The sequence below is a fragment of the Sinohyriopsis cumingii genome, chromosome 17 (genome assembly GCF_028554795.1).
Source record: "Sinohyriopsis cumingii isolate HCF-2022 chromosome 17, ASM2855479v2, whole genome shotgun sequence".
NCBI classification, from domain to species: domain Eukaryota; kingdom Metazoa; phylum Mollusca; class Bivalvia; order Unionida; family Unionidae; genus Sinohyriopsis; species Sinohyriopsis cumingii.
Window position 1 is genome coordinate 10,355,330 of NC_142977.1, and position 18,506 is coordinate 10,373,835.

General features: G+C 36.1%; 1 pseudogene; it reads left to right on the top strand.

Moving 5' to 3' along the window:
- Positions 1 to 465: 465 nt before the first annotated feature.
- LOC149777734 (paired box protein Pax-6-like) lies at positions 466 to 6,094 on the top strand (annotated as a pseudogene).
- Positions 6,095 to 18,506: the final 12,412 nt, after the last annotated feature.

Below are 18,506 nucleotides of genomic sequence, written 5' to 3' on the forward strand. Positions count from 1 at the left end.
CGAAGCAATAATTATAGATTGCAAGTGTGCTTTACTCACTCACGATCATCATCACATCGTCTTCATCGTCATCATCATCATTATCTCTGCAGCCACCATCGACGTTGCCCTTATTAGCAACACCTTCCTCCTTCCTTCCATACTCCTTCTTTGTCGTCTTCTTCTTCTTTTATTATTATTATTATTGTCATCAGTTATAGTTGCAATAGTAACAGAGATACCATCATTATCTTCAAGATCATTGTCCTCATCGTCATTATCATCTTCTTTTCTCCTTCTTTTTATGATGATGATGTTTATGTTATTCTTCTTCTTCTTCTTCTTTTTATTATTATTATTATTATTATTATTATTATTATTATTATTATTATAGAGAAAGCTTGATAACGCTGACAAATGAACCATGCAAGAAGTATTAATAATCCATCCCGGTTTCTTGACGTAGCACAAGCGAATTTCACGACCATGTCGTTCCTGCCTTATTCACCCAACCAGTTATGCAGTCCACACTGTTCCATTTCTGCCAATGTCAGTCCTGACAGATTATGGGGTTAGTACTTAAATTTATCTAATCAAACTTGACAATTTTTTTTACTTTGACTACGTCAACATTGTATAAGGGACGAATCGCTGAAATAACAGTCACTCTTACCTCACCTTATATCGCATTGAATTTTCTATAACATAAATAAATAAAGCTTTCCTTTAAAAATATTACCAATTAATTCGAGAATTTTATCCTCCTTATAGAGAAAATTTCACGCAAATCGTATAAAAAGGAAGATTTTCAACAACGAATTTATATGTGTTATGTAGCGTAAAATGGTTAGGTGTCTAACCATAGGGCACCAAGTCAGACAAGCTTGGCATAACGGTTACACGCTGCTCGGGATAAGATAGACTAGTGACCTATGGGAATTTTAAATAGGCAACAAATAAGAAACAGCTCGTGCTGAATAAGTGAAGTTTGCAGATTCAACTAATTGACCAATTGGCAATAATCGTTCTGAACTTTTAAAATTCTAAGATTTTCATTTAAAGGAAGATAGCTGCGTGCATCGTTCAACATCAATGGTAAGTATACACCAAACTTAGTAGCTATAAGGCCACATGAAAACTGAGAACTGGACTATGTGCGCAATGATTATCACGTCACGTGGCTAACAATATAATTTATCAGTGTTCTGCCAACAGGATTAATCAAAGACTACATTTTATCGAAAGTTCTCCATTAAATTACTCGTATCGGCATCATGCACCAATGAACCCAAGGTTATGAAATTGGTTTGCTGTAGATTGCTGTAGATTTAAAATCTCACAAATCGGTTCATGTTGTAGGTAAATTATACGATCCCGTGATGCAGCATAGGCGTAGTTCAATTGGTGGCAGCAAACCAAAAGTGGCGACACCTAGCGTCGTAACAAAAATTGAGAACTACAAGATAGAAAATCCAACAATTTTCGCCTGGGAAATTCGAGACAAACTGTTAACTGAAGGTAAGCAATACTTTTTTTTTTTTAAATTTGTTTAATAAAAAAACACGTTTAGTTAAATTAGTATTTAATTAAACAATTTCCCCGATTTTTCTCACTGTTACAATAGCTATTTTAAAAAAGACCCTGTATATCTTATGTTTTGTTAAAAGAACTTTTAGTTTGATCTTTTGATGTATGATTGATGGGTGTAAAATGGGTTATAGAGTATACAGCTTGGCTTTACTTCGGATGTGTATCGACCAAATATATGCCAGCTCCGCATGGTCAATTTCACTTTCTGGACTTCAGAGGTAAATATTAAAAAGAAAAGAGCTGATAACCTTTTTTATGTTTTATACATTGTGTAATTTATTCATTGCACTGTCAGAAGCTGGTGTTGTCTGGCGAAATTCGTTTTTCCTATCGTAATAACTGCTAAAGATAGTGCAAGTTTGATTAATTCATTCTGATTTATTGAGAACAAGGGAGCGGTACATTTATTTAGCTGTGTGCTTAAATCATGTACAATTTCCAAAAATACAGTATCCAAAGAAATTTCAACCGCAGTACATGAGAGTAAATTAGAGGTATGCCAACATTCTCTCCATTGTGCATGTTGCAAATGCCAATAACTTTGCCTTACACACGTGACTCTCGCATAAATTCATAATATCTGTAGAGCGTCCCTCTTCAGCCATACTGCTCAGTCTCCAGACGTCAAGATATAGAACTTCTGATTATCTGATAAAATTAGCGACTATGGTAATAACAGGTCACCAGAACATGACTCGTGTCGGTCGCTGTCAGATCTTCACGTAGGACAGTGAAGATCTGATTGTAATCAGAGTTAAAGACACAGTCCACAATGCCTCTCGAACCCACTGTAGGTATGTCACCATCAGGTTTATTCTAATAAATCCGTACTAGGAACCAACGCTTACTCTATAAATTTTTACACTTTAAGAATGGTAATGGCAATTTAACACACGTTTGCAATTTAACAATTACAAGTGAATTTGTCACATTCATCGATTTACTAATTTGTTTCATTGTTTTCAGGAGTTTGCAGTAACAGCAACGTGCCTAGCGTCAGTTCCATAAACCGTATATTACGGAACAGAGCTGCGGAAAGAGCAGCCGCGGATTATTCGAAACTTGCTTCTGGGTCAATGCTGTCTTTATACCCTCACCTCTGGTATTTGACACCTACATTAGACAGACTTCGAAGTCAGGAAACTACTGAGAAGACGAGAGAGACGAGAGAAAACATATATCAAGAAGAAGTCCGCAGAGGTCAATAATGTGTGTGTGTGTGTGAGTTTATGCGCAGACATATAGCATCATGTCGCACCCAGTCACATTTTCCGACCATTTCTAACTCTAACAACTTAATGCTGAGCGCCAAGCGAGGCAGCTGTTAGTACCATCTTTAAAAGTCTTTGGTATGACTCGGCCGGGGTTCGACCCCCGCGACCTCCGCATCCGAGGTGGATGCTCTAACTACTTAGGCCACCGAAGCGGTCTCAATATTATGTACAACTATTTTGTTTAAAACCTCGATAAGACTTCATGTATAATTTAATTCTCCATGATATGATATATTTTCTGGATTTTAAAAGAATTTATTTCCCTATTTTTGTTCAGATTTAACATCATTTGTTGGCTTGTATGTCTGACTGTCTGTCTGTCTTTATGTCTGTTTGACTGTATGCCTGCCTATCTATCCTTCAGTTTGCTCTATATACTTTCTCTTTTGTGTGTTTGGTATGTTTTATTTGATGATTTATCTACGTACACAAGTATGCGTGTAAACAGTTAGACAGACAGACATACATACATACATACAGACAGACAGACAGACAGGTAGTTAGGTAGGTAGGTAGATAGATAGATAGATAGATAGATAGATAGATAGATAGATAGATTTCTAACGGTTTAAATATTCTTTTTGTTTTAGCCTCATCAACACCTGTTCTAATCCCACCCTCCAACACGACAGAAGACGTGCCCAAAATGCGCAGGAATCGGACTACGTTCACACAGTATCAGCTTGAGGTACTGGAACGCGAGTTCGAGCACAACCACTATCCCGGTGTTAACATACGCGAGGAGCTCGCCAGCAAAACGTCACTATCAGAGGCTAGAGTTCAGGTCAGCTCTACTGCACAACACCACAACTGATAACTCGACGCTACACCATGGAACACCACACTAAACGTTATCGTACTGTACACCACACTACACAAAACCACATTTTGTAGCGCCTTTATTTATTTACGTTACTCGGATTTTTAAAAAAAAATTGACTGTACTAATATAGATCAAATTTAGTTCATCAGTGTCATTTTGCAAAGCCTTTTCTTTTTGTACTTGTTGCTTCCCGAGTTAGCTTGGAGACTGTTTCTAAGAGGTAACTAAGGACGCAAAGCTTTAATACAATCGTCCCATATTAGAAAATGTCGGCTAACTACTGGTGAGGCACGCTAGAAACGAGCGATATGGATCAACTTGGTATTACGACTCTATGGTCATAGACTAAGTAACAGAAAGATTCAAAACCAACAAGTGTTGTAAAACTTAATAAAAACAATTTAATTATCAAAGTTCAAAAACTGAAAATTTAAGAGTAACTTACAGTATTATTCACTGAATTCAAAACAATCATGAAAAAGTTCTATTAATCTCCAAAAGAATGAAAAGTTCCGTATACATTTCAGATCCACGATTATAGACCATTTCACTGTTATTATCTCCCTTTGAAAACAACAGAGGGCGTCTCGGTGCAACTCACTTCCGGATAGTTCAGTCAATAAAGATGGCAGATGTAGATCAAGAAAATGTGAGAGACTGCTCATATTCCGCAAGCAAGATCGATATCTCACTATCTTAAAAAGAAATTATATTAATATTTGATCAATTGTTTTTACATCTTTTATTTTTTCACTAACTTGCGCTGTTCCCAGTTTTCAAATGAATGTCCTTTGCCTGTTTCAGAACTTCATTATTTTTCCAGTATTACCTTATACTCTATTTTGTATTATTTCATTGTGCGAAAGTGTATCGCTGTGTATAAAGATTTTTATTGCAATTTATCTCGCTTGAAGAATAAGGAAACTATGTTTATTATTTACAGCTTTAATCATTACAAGTAATGGAGGTTGAACGACAACGAGAGAAAAAATATTATAACTTCTTAAGGTTCTTTTATTATTGATTTAGACTGTTGCATTTCTATTAATGTTCATTATATTTTTCTTGAAATAACATGAGTTATATCTAGGAAGGATATATTTTTTTCAAAATGCACAAATGTCATCCACGCTTGAACAGACAGGCGCACGTACGAGTCTCCTTGGTGATTATTTTAATTTTATTTCCTTAAACGGTTGGAATTTTTAGATTATAAAATTTGGAGAACAACAGTCCTGACGTGTCAAAATGGCATTTTCCAGAACTCCTTTGAATAATTCACATTAGTCCCAGAACACACTTATAGTCCAATGAGCATCTTCTATTTCCACTTAATAATCCAAACAAATGTTTCTTCTCAAACAATATAAAAATATAATAAAAAATACGTCTACAGACTTGATGTTACAACTAGAACACAAGAAATAACAATGAGAAAATTGTCCAGTCCTTGCTACTTACACGAAAGGGTAAAACACGCCTATTGTCACTACTCCTACGTGACAATTTGCAAATTCCATCGTCGTAAAACAACTCACATGATCTAACCCACCCCGTAGGAAATAATTCAATTCTTCTAAGAACCATCCTGACCGACCTGTCCGATGGGAAACAGCCGGAAACTTGTCAACATATTTACTGATAATTTTATTATTACTAACTGTAAACACATACGTAAGCATCTATTTGTAGATCCTATGCAATTTTACGTTCTTAAAATTTTAAAATACAACCTATACATGTACGAAAATTCAAATAAAAATGATCACTACAATTTACTACCATTACTAATATTAACAGAAGTTAGCTATTTTCTTTTCGCGAAGATCACAGTTCAGGTTTTTCTTCTTATCTTGTCCCCGGTTTCTACAGCCTTCAAACTGTTATATGAATATACTCTCTGAAACCAGAATTTAAATAAACCAAACAGCCTTTCAAATTTTAATGTAACTGATCGTCATTTTAACACCTTAGGAAGTGGAATTATGAGAAAAGGTTTGTCTTTGCAAACGATTTGGACAAAGTTTAAAATAAATGAAAATCTGACTATCTTGAGCTCTGCATTATTCTCGAAAACAGCCCGTCTGTCATAACGGTCAGCTCGTGGTAACTGCCAGCTTTTCATAACTGCCATACTGTGATAACTGCCAATCTGTCATGACTCCTGCATAATAATCTTTTTTAGGTTTGGTTTTCAAACAGAAGAGCAAAATGGAGACGTCACCAGAGACTAGCATTTCTGCAAAATTCAAGATCCCTGCTGATGCGATTACCTATAATTCCTATTTCTGAAACGTCTAAAAGTACTTCCGGTGCAGAAAATGAGAGGACCAGATCTCCCATAACTGTCTGTCGCCCGGAAGCGAGGCTTGCTCGAACCATCGGCGGTGAGACTTCAGCATTTGAGAAAATTGATGTCGTCAACTGAACAATTATTCTTAAAATATGTACTCAGTATTTCTGTAGATCAATCATAATGCTATTATTTTATCAGAATCAGACTATGCGATACGTGGTTGACTGATTCTTGTTTGCAGTATAGTCTCTATATGTGTTCAATACTGCAATACAAATAGGGTGTGTGAAGCTTGTACTTTTGTCTCTGTTTATAGCTTTTTAGAGTTAGCGATTATTTGTTGATTATAAAGAGTCAGTGTTGGGAAGATATTTCTCAACTCGAATAATTAGCTAATTTTTAAGAGCAGACGAAATAATGTACATCATTCACTAAACTTTATGACACCATGGACTAGTTCATTAAATGGAACCTCCCTAATTTCTTAACATATGGAAGTGTCAGAATATTTTTTAGGTATAAGTGTTTAATAATTTGAGAAAGGAACACTTCTTTGTATTGGCTGATTGGGTCTAGTTTTGTATTGCATGGCGTGAAGTACTTACATTCAACCCAGAAAGGCTTATTGAGGAATCATACAAATGTGAAAGAAGAAAAACCATGCAAATATGAATTATTCGAGTTTCGTGCTTTGTGGTCATTAGATGATTAGAGAAATATTACTGTAGTATCTGCGCGGTAAAGAACTTTTCGGTTAACAGCGACTGTTGTCTTGAGGTCCTTGGAAATAGGGGAAAACATGACATGCATGTGTTTGATTCCCTCGGCCCCTTGCGTGTAACAATACAGTTACAACTTTTGCTAAGAGCTTGTATCTTTTACATTCCCACCTTTGCAGGTCCAAAGTATGGTTTTGTGTAAAACCATTTAACTGAAGAAAATAGCAACGTAATAAGAGCTGGATTGCATGCAACCCATGCTTGAAATTTTCTGTAATTTAAACTCGATAGAAATCGGGAAATATCAAACATATGACCATTGCATATCGCATATATAAGTCAAGGGATATTGATGCAATCTTTAGCTTATGAAAAATAGAATGGAGATAAGAATCATCGAAAGTCAAGCACGAGCAAACAGAAAATCTTTCTGTTTTTTTCTGTCATGAAGTTTGGCTTTTTAACGTAGCTTTAACAATTTTGCAGTCATATCGCTACAATGTCTGCAGTGTGGCATTTTATAGTGATGTCTAGCACTGGGGAATCATGCCGCATACGTGTAGCATAATGTCCCACCCAGTCACATTATCCTGACACCAGGTCGACCAGTCCTAACACTAACCTCTTAATGCTGAACGCCAAGCAAGGCAGCTGTTAGTACCATTTTTGTAAGTATGTGGTATGACTTGGCCAGGGATCGAACCCACGACCTCCCGCATCCGAGCCAACGATCTAACCACTAGGCCACCGGAGCGGTCTCTGTCATGAAAAAGTCCAGAAAGATATAATAGATTGAAATGCTACAACCTAAAACAGCGTGGAGATTTGTAGCACACAATAAAACCACAGATAAACATGGAAGTCAATGAACATCGGCGGTTTTAGGGCTGTGCGGGCCCGGTACGAAACGAGGACAATGGACCCCCCAAAATCTAATTTCTGTATCGCTAAAGAATTTCTGTGAAATACTCCTGGAAAAATGCAGGACGCCCAAAATTTAATCTCTATACCACTGAAGACATTTTATGAAAATTCATTGAAAAAATACGATCGCACCTTTCGCACCTCGCTAAGACTGCTACTGCAACGAAAACTAGCTAACTTTACCGTGCACAGGTTGACTGGTGTCGAAGTCAAATTAACCTGCTCTTTGTTCCCATAACACTAGCTAAATAAATGTAACTCCAAGTTTAGTTAAAACTGGTCAGCATATTACATCTTAATAACTTCATTTTGTCAGACATAAAGGTCGTTTACTAGCCAAGGTGGTACATCGTGCTAATTCCAGGCCGAAATCTAATTCCTTTTCTAGCTACCACATGTCCCCCAAAAATGTTTTAAAATGGCCTCCTCACGGTAGTTCATTCCATTATAAAAACATTTCGAAACCTCATAGCAACCACTAAATCCATCAATCTATACCGTATGATGATTGTACAAACAAATGTACGTCATTTGTAAAATATAACCTTTCTGATTGTATAATATTTTAGCTTGACGAAGAACTTGATTTATGCAATATTGTTTTATCTGCCTGTTTTGTTAATAAGGCTTCACTACGCATGATCCTTTGGTTAGCTTTACTAACTGTTTGCTCAACTTTAGTGATCATAACTGGCATACATGATCTTTATTACCAGTTACTAGAATGAATGTAGTTTCACCAGTTTTCAAGAAGTTTGAACTCGGGCTGATATAACCAGTGCATTGGGATAAAGAAAAACTGAACTTAGTCAATGAATAGTCGCAAAAAACTCGCTTTGCTTGTGCAACTTTTTACATATTTTGGGGGCAAAATGGTACATGGTTTTTAGTTCAACTTCCGTTTTGTATACATGCTGTTTCTATCCGTTATTTAAAGAAAAGGTCCAATTTCTTCCGATTACCCGCAAGGACATATCCTGGCACCCGAGTCTCCAGTGATGCTCCGCACACGACTTCAGGCACGCACCGTTGATTAAGCAGCTGCTACTGTAGAAATTCAAGATGGCGGAAGTAATACAAAAATGAGTTTTGCAATGTAGAAATAGCGTTAAATCAGTTATTTCCAGTTGTGTTACCATGCAGTACTGTCATTTTCAACCATTATGTGTGAATTGGGGGAGGGGTGTACTGTGAGAGACTGCGAAGTCGAATGACTGCTTTTTGCGTGTCAGAGATACCGTATATGTATGAAAGCTTGATCGATTGTGCTTTACTGTTATTTTACATTAAGGTTCAACATTTTATAATAAACTGATCTTCGGGTTTGAGTGAAAGCTTTGAATGAAAGCTTGATCGATTGTGCGTTTCCGTTATTTTACATTAAGGTTCAACATATTGTAATAAACTGATCTTCGTATTTGAATGAAAGCTTGATCGACTGTGCTTTTCCGTTATTTTACATTAAGGTTCAAGATATTGTAATAAACTGATCTTCGTATTTGAATGAAAGCTTTGAATGAAAGCTTGATCGATTGTGCTGTACCGTTATTTTACATTAAGGTTATTTTACATCTTTACTGTTGTTTTACATTAAGGTTCGACATTTTATAATAAACTGATGTTCGTGTCATTTGGGCATACTTGTATTTTAAAATGCATTAACGAAACAGATAACGGGGTTTGCCGGTAGAATTAGAGTGGTAATACGATAGATAACGGGGTTTGCCGGTAGAATTAGAGTGGTACTACAATAGATAATGAATATGATCGGTAGAATTAGAGTGGTACTACAATAGATACCTATTTATGCAACTTTGGAGAAGAATGTTTGGTCAGAATATTTGCTGGCAAGAATTAATACGTATAAATGCAGTGAAAAAGGGAATACAAATGCTTAAAACATCCAACACCTCTTTAGTTCTAAAAACATTTACTTCCTATATGATACACCCAGAAGAGACAATCCCATGAAAAGAATTTAGAAGCCTTATATGTACACTTAGTAGGAACAATGTTTATTTGAGTTGGTATATGTTGGTATATTATTTTTTCATGATGTCTGTGTTTATATGGGTGATTTGTCACCTGTGCAATTGATTCAAGTAATTTGATTTTAATAACTTTGAAATAGAAAACTAATTATGACTATGATAATAAAATACTCCATTTGGCAGGAATGATGAGTTGATAGCCATCAGTTTGTTGTGTTTTTTTGGGGGGGGTGGGTGGGTGGGCTACATATATTTACCGGTAGTTCCATAAAGACAAGCTTAATATTTTAACAACGAGTAATATTCTTGCCAGTGAAGTAGGCGTTAGACACTAGATATACGTCTTTAAAAATTACCAGAGCTGCGATGAGTACTCTTGTATTGGCACATTAGTTCTATTAGTTCACAGACAACCCTTAAATTCAGTTATCAATAGGCAGGAGATTACAATGCGGACACTTCTTTAAAAAGTACACCTTAAGTATGTGCATCCCGACTTGCTTCAGTTGTTACATGTATGCTGTAACTTATTTGACAGCAGTCTGTAAGTTTGTACTACGAGGAACGTGTGTATATTTGTGTTTCAGAGAGTTGTAACTATATTGGTGCATTTTGTTTATTGCTAGTCGATCTGCAACAAATACCGTTTTCCGTTTACAAACTTGCATAAAACGGTTAAAATTGCTTTATATCCAATAATATCTATCCCGAAATGAAAATATCATCAATTCTGACAAAATTAAAATATCATCAATGTCTGACAAAATCAAAATATCATCGATGTCTGACAAAATTAAAATATCATCAATGTCTGACAAAATTAAAATATCATCAATGTCTGACAAAATCAAAATATCATTAATATCATCGATGTCTGACAAAATTAAAATATCATCAATGTCTGACAAAATTATAAAAGAAAATAACATTAAGTTCCAAAATGAGTTATGTTAAAAAATTCTCTTAAATTTCCATTCTTTACAAAATTCTCTTAAATTTCCATTATTTAAGAGAACCGGTAAACATAGCAAAGCAGATTTCTTTGTCTCATGTTAACATGGCTCAGTTAACAACACATTCTAATAATTTCAAATCAGTGCTCAAAGAATGTGTAACTTTAAAAACATCACAAGCCCTGACTGAACTTCCCTGAGGTTTGGAAGTAAAAATCGCGTTTTTAGTACGATGTGTCGTGTTACAATTTGATTAAAATCATATATCCACTTCATGTAGGGCAGTGGCTATCTCGTTTTAATCAGATTGCGCGGTTTTGTCTCAGGTATGTCAACATCTTGACAAATACATTTCCACATTAAAGTTTTCTCCAACAAATTTGATTATTTTTGTTTTACAATCCCGACGGACACGTTCACGACAGACGAGATCTGAAATTAGTGGGGCCCCCGGCGTCGGGCTATCTGATTTTTGAGGACTTATTTCTGTCTCAAATCGAATTAGTGATTTAAGAGATAGCGCTATTCTCTGAACATCTACTTCATGTCAATTAATTTTAATACTTGACCAATCCAGATCTCCAGTAATGGCTATCACATTGTTAAAAGCAACTTTAAAATCGAAATGGCAAAACGTAAAGCTCAAAAAATTGCATGGCATAAATAAGTATCAATTGCATTACCAACAATCACACCAACCCCGACCCCATTATGTGTTCCAACAACAACAGGTATGATGCATGACAGGAACGTATGCATATTATAAAATGTTAAACCTTAATAGACAATAATGACAAAACGAAATCAAAGGAAGCATATCTGACAGTTAAAATGCGAGCATATCATTGCTCAATTTCTCAACGTACCCCACCCCCAAGTAATACAAAATGACTGAAAATGACAATACTGACAATATTCTATAGTGACATTTTAAACAATCACTTTTTTAACTGATACACCCAGAACTTCTTTAATTGACTTAGTTATGACTAACAAAACGAAAATGCCGGTGACCACACAACTGGAAATAACTGATTTGCTTCCGTCATCTTGAAATTTTCCACTGGTATCGGGCATCCAGGACTAACGGTACCACCTAGAGGTATATGATATTACAGGTATACTGCTTTACGCGGTATTTTTCCAGTGGTACGTACCACAATACTTTTTCATTTTACCGGTATGTCTATAGTTTCCGTCATTAGGGAATGAACGGAAATCTCCGAGGAATATTCTTACGACTTTACTGATATGAACTGCGTGTTTTCATTATTCATAAGTAAATAGTTCCAAAATTAATGCATATTCGGATTATCATATTTATGCTATTTTAATCACCTGTCTGACACGTGTTACACATGCTAATACGTGGAATGTTGCGAAACATTTTCAGGTCAAATCCAACTTTCGGGAATAATTTCGGATAAAAAACAAAACAAAAAAGCATATCATATTTTACTTAATTACTAACGTATGTGAATCTACTAAGTATATATATATATATATATATATATATATATATATATATATATATATATATATATATATATATATATATATATATATATATCTATATATATATATAAATTACTAACGTATGTGAATCTACTAAGTATATATATATATATATATATATATATATATATATATATATATATATATATAAAATCCTTGTAGGACTTGGAATCATCCTTCGACTTTCACGAGCGCAATTGTTTTCTATCTGAATTATACATGATTTCTTAAGTCCAATAAATATTTTTTAAATTGTTGAGTTAGTTTTTTTTTCATTGGCCCTCTTTGATAAATATCTTTCCCGGGTGTTGGCACCCCATTCAAAGTTTCATTTCCTATTATGGTGTAGCTATCAAATTGTATCAACACCTTTTTAAACCAGTAGTCTCTCTAATGTCAGCACGATGTCTTTCACAGTATTAGCTATAATATAAGCGTAATCGTCTCTCGCTAGTTACAGCTTTTAGTTTGTAATGAATACTACGACTAACATACATATAGAAAATTTAGCTACTATAAGGTACTTGCCATTTAATTTTGCGGCAGGGTGTGTTGTATTTTCTTTCTAGTTAAAATAGTTTTTTTTATCTCAAGATTATTAATAACTTTTGCAAAATGGCTGTATGGTGTTTTTTGCAGTAAATCAGAGCAAGATGTTTTTTTTTCAGCTATTGACAGACGGAAATTAAACAAAGCATTATCAAACCCTTGCCCCAGAACATAATGTGGTGCATTTCGCGGTACCTTCAGAAATATCGCGGTAGACCGCGGTGCAAAAAGTTTCGCGGAACAAATGTTTTCGTGGTACTCATTTCTAGTACTAATGCTATGGAAAAATGGGAACCAGTCTAGAAATCGGTGGACATAATAGAGAGTATATATGAATTTGCTGGCCAGGATTAGTTGATATCGAAAGTTAGATTTTAGTAAAAAGAATCTTTTCAGAGTTTATCCTACTTGAAACTGAAGAAAACCTTGCATTATTGTTGGAATTTCAGTTTTTTTTTTTTTTATATAGATTTGAGTCTGGAACACTCATTACTGCAACCAGCACCTGCCTCTCTGGTGCGGTATTGAAAGCACACGTGTGACTTGTCGGGTTGTTATGCTGCCATTGTGGTAGGTGTTATTGTTGGGGTAAGGTGCTCCCAATATTCTATTTAAATTATTACAGAAGTCCCACCCAGGCTCGATTTGGGTTGGAAGTTTAATTAGTGAACGATAGATGTAAAGCTCCGAGACCCCGGACAGCAGTGCCCACGGTTAAATGATTGAAAATACAAAACATAGTACTCTCTTTCCGCTCGACCCTGTGATAACCTATTGCATCATTTGATTAGTAGTGTGGGATAACTTTCCACCTGTGCTTGTATTCTACTCATCTGTGTATTCTTCTGTCCTATTCCTTCAATTCCTTCTCCTCTTCCTCCCGACTTTCTCAAAATTCATTCTCCTCCTCGACTTTTCTATACTACCCCTCCTTCTCCACTTTCTATTCCTTGACTCATTTTCGTCCTCCTCCTCGACTCTCTCCACCGATTAGACTTGTCGACTCCGACTGCTCTGCTAGTCTCACTTCCGTCTCCCCTCTTAGAGACTCGGGACTTAACTGAACCAGAAGTTCTGTCCCCCCAAAAGCTTCCTGTGAAAACAAGGAGGGTACAATATTTTCCTAAGCCCTCTCACCTCACACTACACCCAGCCTATTATCAGATAACGGCTATTAAATTTCTTTGGTTACGCATTCATTCTCTTCGAAATACTCATACGACCTTGTGTGGTAAAACAACGTCGTAACAAAAGCACGGGTATCAATTACTTCTCATACATACTTCAATAAATTGCGTCACATCAGTTCATATATCTAATCCAATTATACTAAACAATATCACAGCAATCAGACGCATTTCTTTACAATTACAACTCATACAAAGTACATAAATATTCAAATATCCATGCTCTGATACATCAATACATCCATATTAACTAATCTTACACACTTCAACCATTTTTTAAATTCACAATTCAAGCATGTGCAATTCTAACATATCACATGCATAATTGCACTAGTTTACTACGAAGTAACCGAAAAGCGAATTACAAAATTAATTCTAACCATAAGCTAACAATCTACACAGTTCTCTTCATAATACTTAAATACGCCTGTAATGTAAATGAACACCATGAAAGGTAATTCTACGTACTAAACGATCATATTAATTAAGTATGCATACTGCACATAATTACAATTACAATACCGTAATATTCTGCAAAAAATCAAGCAAATAACTTGCTTTGTCTTTCCTTAGAATCTCCTCTCGAAGTTTTATCGCCAAATTACGAGTGGGTCATGAATCTTCCTAGGCGAGACTAAATTTTCACTTGCTAAGTAGAAGTTATAATTGGGGTCGAAATTGTTATCACACCCTTTATCTCAATTCCGATCGTGTGTCGTTTTGAGCCAATCCAATCAACTTAGCGGACAATGTCCTTCTCACCTTCTGTCTACGTGGGGACGGATTTAGAACACGCCCCGTTCCCTAGGACTAAGCTGTAACACAGGTGGGAAGTCGCTCGATTTAACGAATGTGCCGATCCAAGATGTCGGGTCTTCTCTCCGGTCACGGTAACCATGTGTAAGAGATTAACTCTAGGCTGCTGCAATGTTTAGACATCAAATCATAGCTTATAATAATACCTTAATTTATAAACAACTTACTAAGTGGGGCTGAGCAAACGTGACACCATGTTTCAAACACATGTAGATACCGAAAATTCCGCAGATCACAGTGGGGTGGTCGGGGTCCAATTCCACCACCAGTGTCCGGACCGCCCTTTCTGGCTAAAAACAATAAAGCACACACACAAACGTAGTCAGTTATCAATTTAAATTTGACGATCATTTTATTCTTGCGTACGTTTATTTAGTATTATACACACTTCAAGGGTGCATAATACAAAATCAACGTACGCAAGATTAAATAAAGCAAATAGACACAGAGTCTTTTACTTTGGTGCCCTTTCAAGGAAAATCAGGGCCCTTTTGAAATTTTGGACCCTCCCCCCCCCAAAAAAAAAAAAACACGAGACCTGATCCGACCATGTGTCATATGGTTTTCTCCTCAAAGAAGCTGTTATATTAATACTGATAAATATAAGTTTGGTCATGAGCACCCTGAAATATTAAGTGACTGTTGTTTTTTTAATCATGATGTTTGCATAGGTTTACTATGAAAACTGAATTAGTACCATGCGTCATTCAACGGTGCTTGCCTGATATCGTGTGCCAACCATCATGGGAGGCCATGCTACAGAGGACTGTGGAAACGAGAACGAATTGTCTCCCTTTAAAATAAGCTGATTTCGTCGATTGCAACACTTCTTACAAACAGTGCCGATAGAAAGCTTACATTTTATGCAAGGATTATTGTGCTGTTAGATGATCACTAATACTAATACACACACACACACACACACACACACACACACATATATATATATATATATATATATATATATATATATATATATATATATATATATATATATATATATATATATATATATATATATATATATATAAAGAATACAAAATCATATGGCGAATAACATAATAACAGTTCTTTCAAGTGCACTGGATACAGCAAGGGTGCCAGAGATTGATTAAGATAAATGCAATAAACTGACAACGAAGAGTGCGAAGCTAGTATCTAATTAGCCTGAGCGCTTTCGAATTTTTAATGAGTCTTTTTCAAAGGCAAAAACAAAACATAGACAAGACAAAGAAATAAAACAGAAAAGCGATTATGTTTGCGAAACTTTACATGGCTGTTTTTACAGGAATTAGACATTTTAACTTTATTATGTTTCAACTAGTTTATTTAAAGTTAAATGGCTTAATTCCTGTAGAAACCGCCATGTAATGTTTTGCATATAAATATAAATAAATAAAACCCTTGGAAAAACCCTATGGTTTGCTTGATATAGAGCCTCTGACAACCAAATCCACCTCCAAACCTTCACGAGTGGTGGAACCTGTTTAGACTGACTGGAGTAGGGATGATAGGCGAGTTTTGGGCGTCTCAAAACCAGACGCTTCGGGCAGATGGGTCTCGTTAACCTTGGGTGGTCCAGACAATCTGCGAAAGACTCCAGTCATCAACGACGAACCTGCCAGCCTCCAGGTCGACATCGTCTCACTAAAGGAGATACGGCAACCAGATTCTGAGTCCCTCAGAGAAAAGAACTACTCGGTCTTCTGTCAAGGAAAGAGCGCCGACGAAGCCAGAGAGTTTGGTGTTGGATTCGCCGTCAGGAACACTCTGCTGAGGATGATAGAACCCTCCCAACATGGAAACGGAAAACTGCTATCCCTTCGTCTCAACACCGCAACCGGGTCTGACAACCTGATCAGAGTTTACGCTCCCACACTAAGCCCCTCCACAGATACCAAATATGAGTTCTACGACGAGTTAGACTCGCTCATTGACAAAATTCACAAGGAAGATAGATATTACTGGGCGCCTCACAAGAAAAAAGACTGAGAGCCTTTCACATGCGATGCCTCCGACGCATACTCGGGATCACCTTGATTGAGTAACAAACAACGAGGTGCTTGAACGTGCTAAGATTCCCATCATGGTCACACTCCTCCATCAACGTCGTATCAGATGGCTGAACCATGTACCTAAGATGGATGACGGACGGGTCTCCAAAGACATTCTTTATTCGAAACTTGCCTCTGGCAAAAGGTCGATCGGACGGCAACATCTCCGCTTCAAGGATGTCTGCAAGCACGACATGAAAGCCCTTGACATCAATGTCAACACCTGGGAAGAGCGTGCTCTAGACAGGTCCAGCTGGCGACATGCTCTGATCACTGGTCTGAAAGCCGGCGAGGACAAGCTAGGCTTGCTAGCTGATGAAAAAGAAGAAGAAGCAGCTCCAACCCACACCAGAATCAAAATTCAAATGCAGCAAGGACTGCCACTCCGATGTTGGGCTAGATAGCCGCAGCAGATGCTGCACAACCACCAACCGGGAGATCTCTCATGGGCGCACATCCATCGTCTCTCGAGACTAACGGATGCCGACCATATATATATATATATATATATATATATATATATATATATATATATATATATATATATATATAGATAGATAGATAGATAGATAGAGAGAGAGAGAGAGAGAGAGAGAGAGATTTATGAAACTACTAGTTTTGCTTCACGAGGAAATAATCCATAATAAGCTTATCAAAGTTTACAAATTTCATTGCCTCTGATATTTTAATTATTTGGTTTGGAGATATTTGATTTTGAATCAGTTATGTAGTACTGTCTCTTGTAAAATCTCACCGGTCAGTCATGATGCGTCATATGTGCAAAAAAATTATTGATTCCACTTCCGGCTTTATGAACACTTCTCGAAACGAAAAATAAAAGGTATAAAAACAACGATAAAGATTTTCGTTCTTCTTGTAATTAGAAGACAAATAAAGTGCAAGACATTTTGTTTTTGAGAGCACCTGTTTCAAAACCTTATGTTAATACTAACATCGCGTACATATCGTTTGAAAGGGAAACCAGTTTCATGCAATGCAATGTAATCCCAAAGTCTGTGCATAAAATATAGTTACGAAGAAATTACATATACAATTAAAAAATGTTACACAAGACTTGTTTTACCTTTTGTAAAAATAAATCGCCTCATATATTAAGTAATGCTTCTATTTAAAACTAACTTCATGCTTCACTGTAGCTCGATTTATTATGCTTCTGTGGAGCTCGACTTATGATGCTTCTGTGGAGCTTGATTTATTAACCTATTAAGGTAAATATTGTAACTTTGTGTTTTTATTTTCATACAGAACTATTCATGAGTAAGTAATACAAGACAACAGGAATGTAAAGCCCTTCTATGAAGTTATGCTGGCTATTGAGTTTAGTATATACCAAAATTGTACTATGTTGTCAATTTTAGAGTTAAGTACCATGCGAGAAGACAAAAGTTGCCTACATGTCGAAACCACGATAGAAGCAGAGCTTTACAACATTTTGACTCCTATGTTACGAAGATGAACGTGTGTGCTGCAGAATGAAAAGTTCACCTTTATGAAGATGCGTCCCATGTATATACATCGATTCCATCAAGGAAGTTAGGAAATATAAGCAGATGAAATAAAAAGTAATCAAAACCTTCACAAAATTTTCTACTACTATGACCTTGACTCCAAGGTCAAATGCGTAAACGAGCACGACGCATAATGAATTTCTTTTTAATGAATCAATACATTTATGAACAGAATCTATCAAAAGTTTTACGCAATATTCTTTTTGTTGGTCTGACATTGAGTCAAGGTCACAATCAAATAAACACCGCGTTAAGGATTTGGTCGAAGTTTTTCATTTGCTTATGTGACTCATAATGAATTATCATA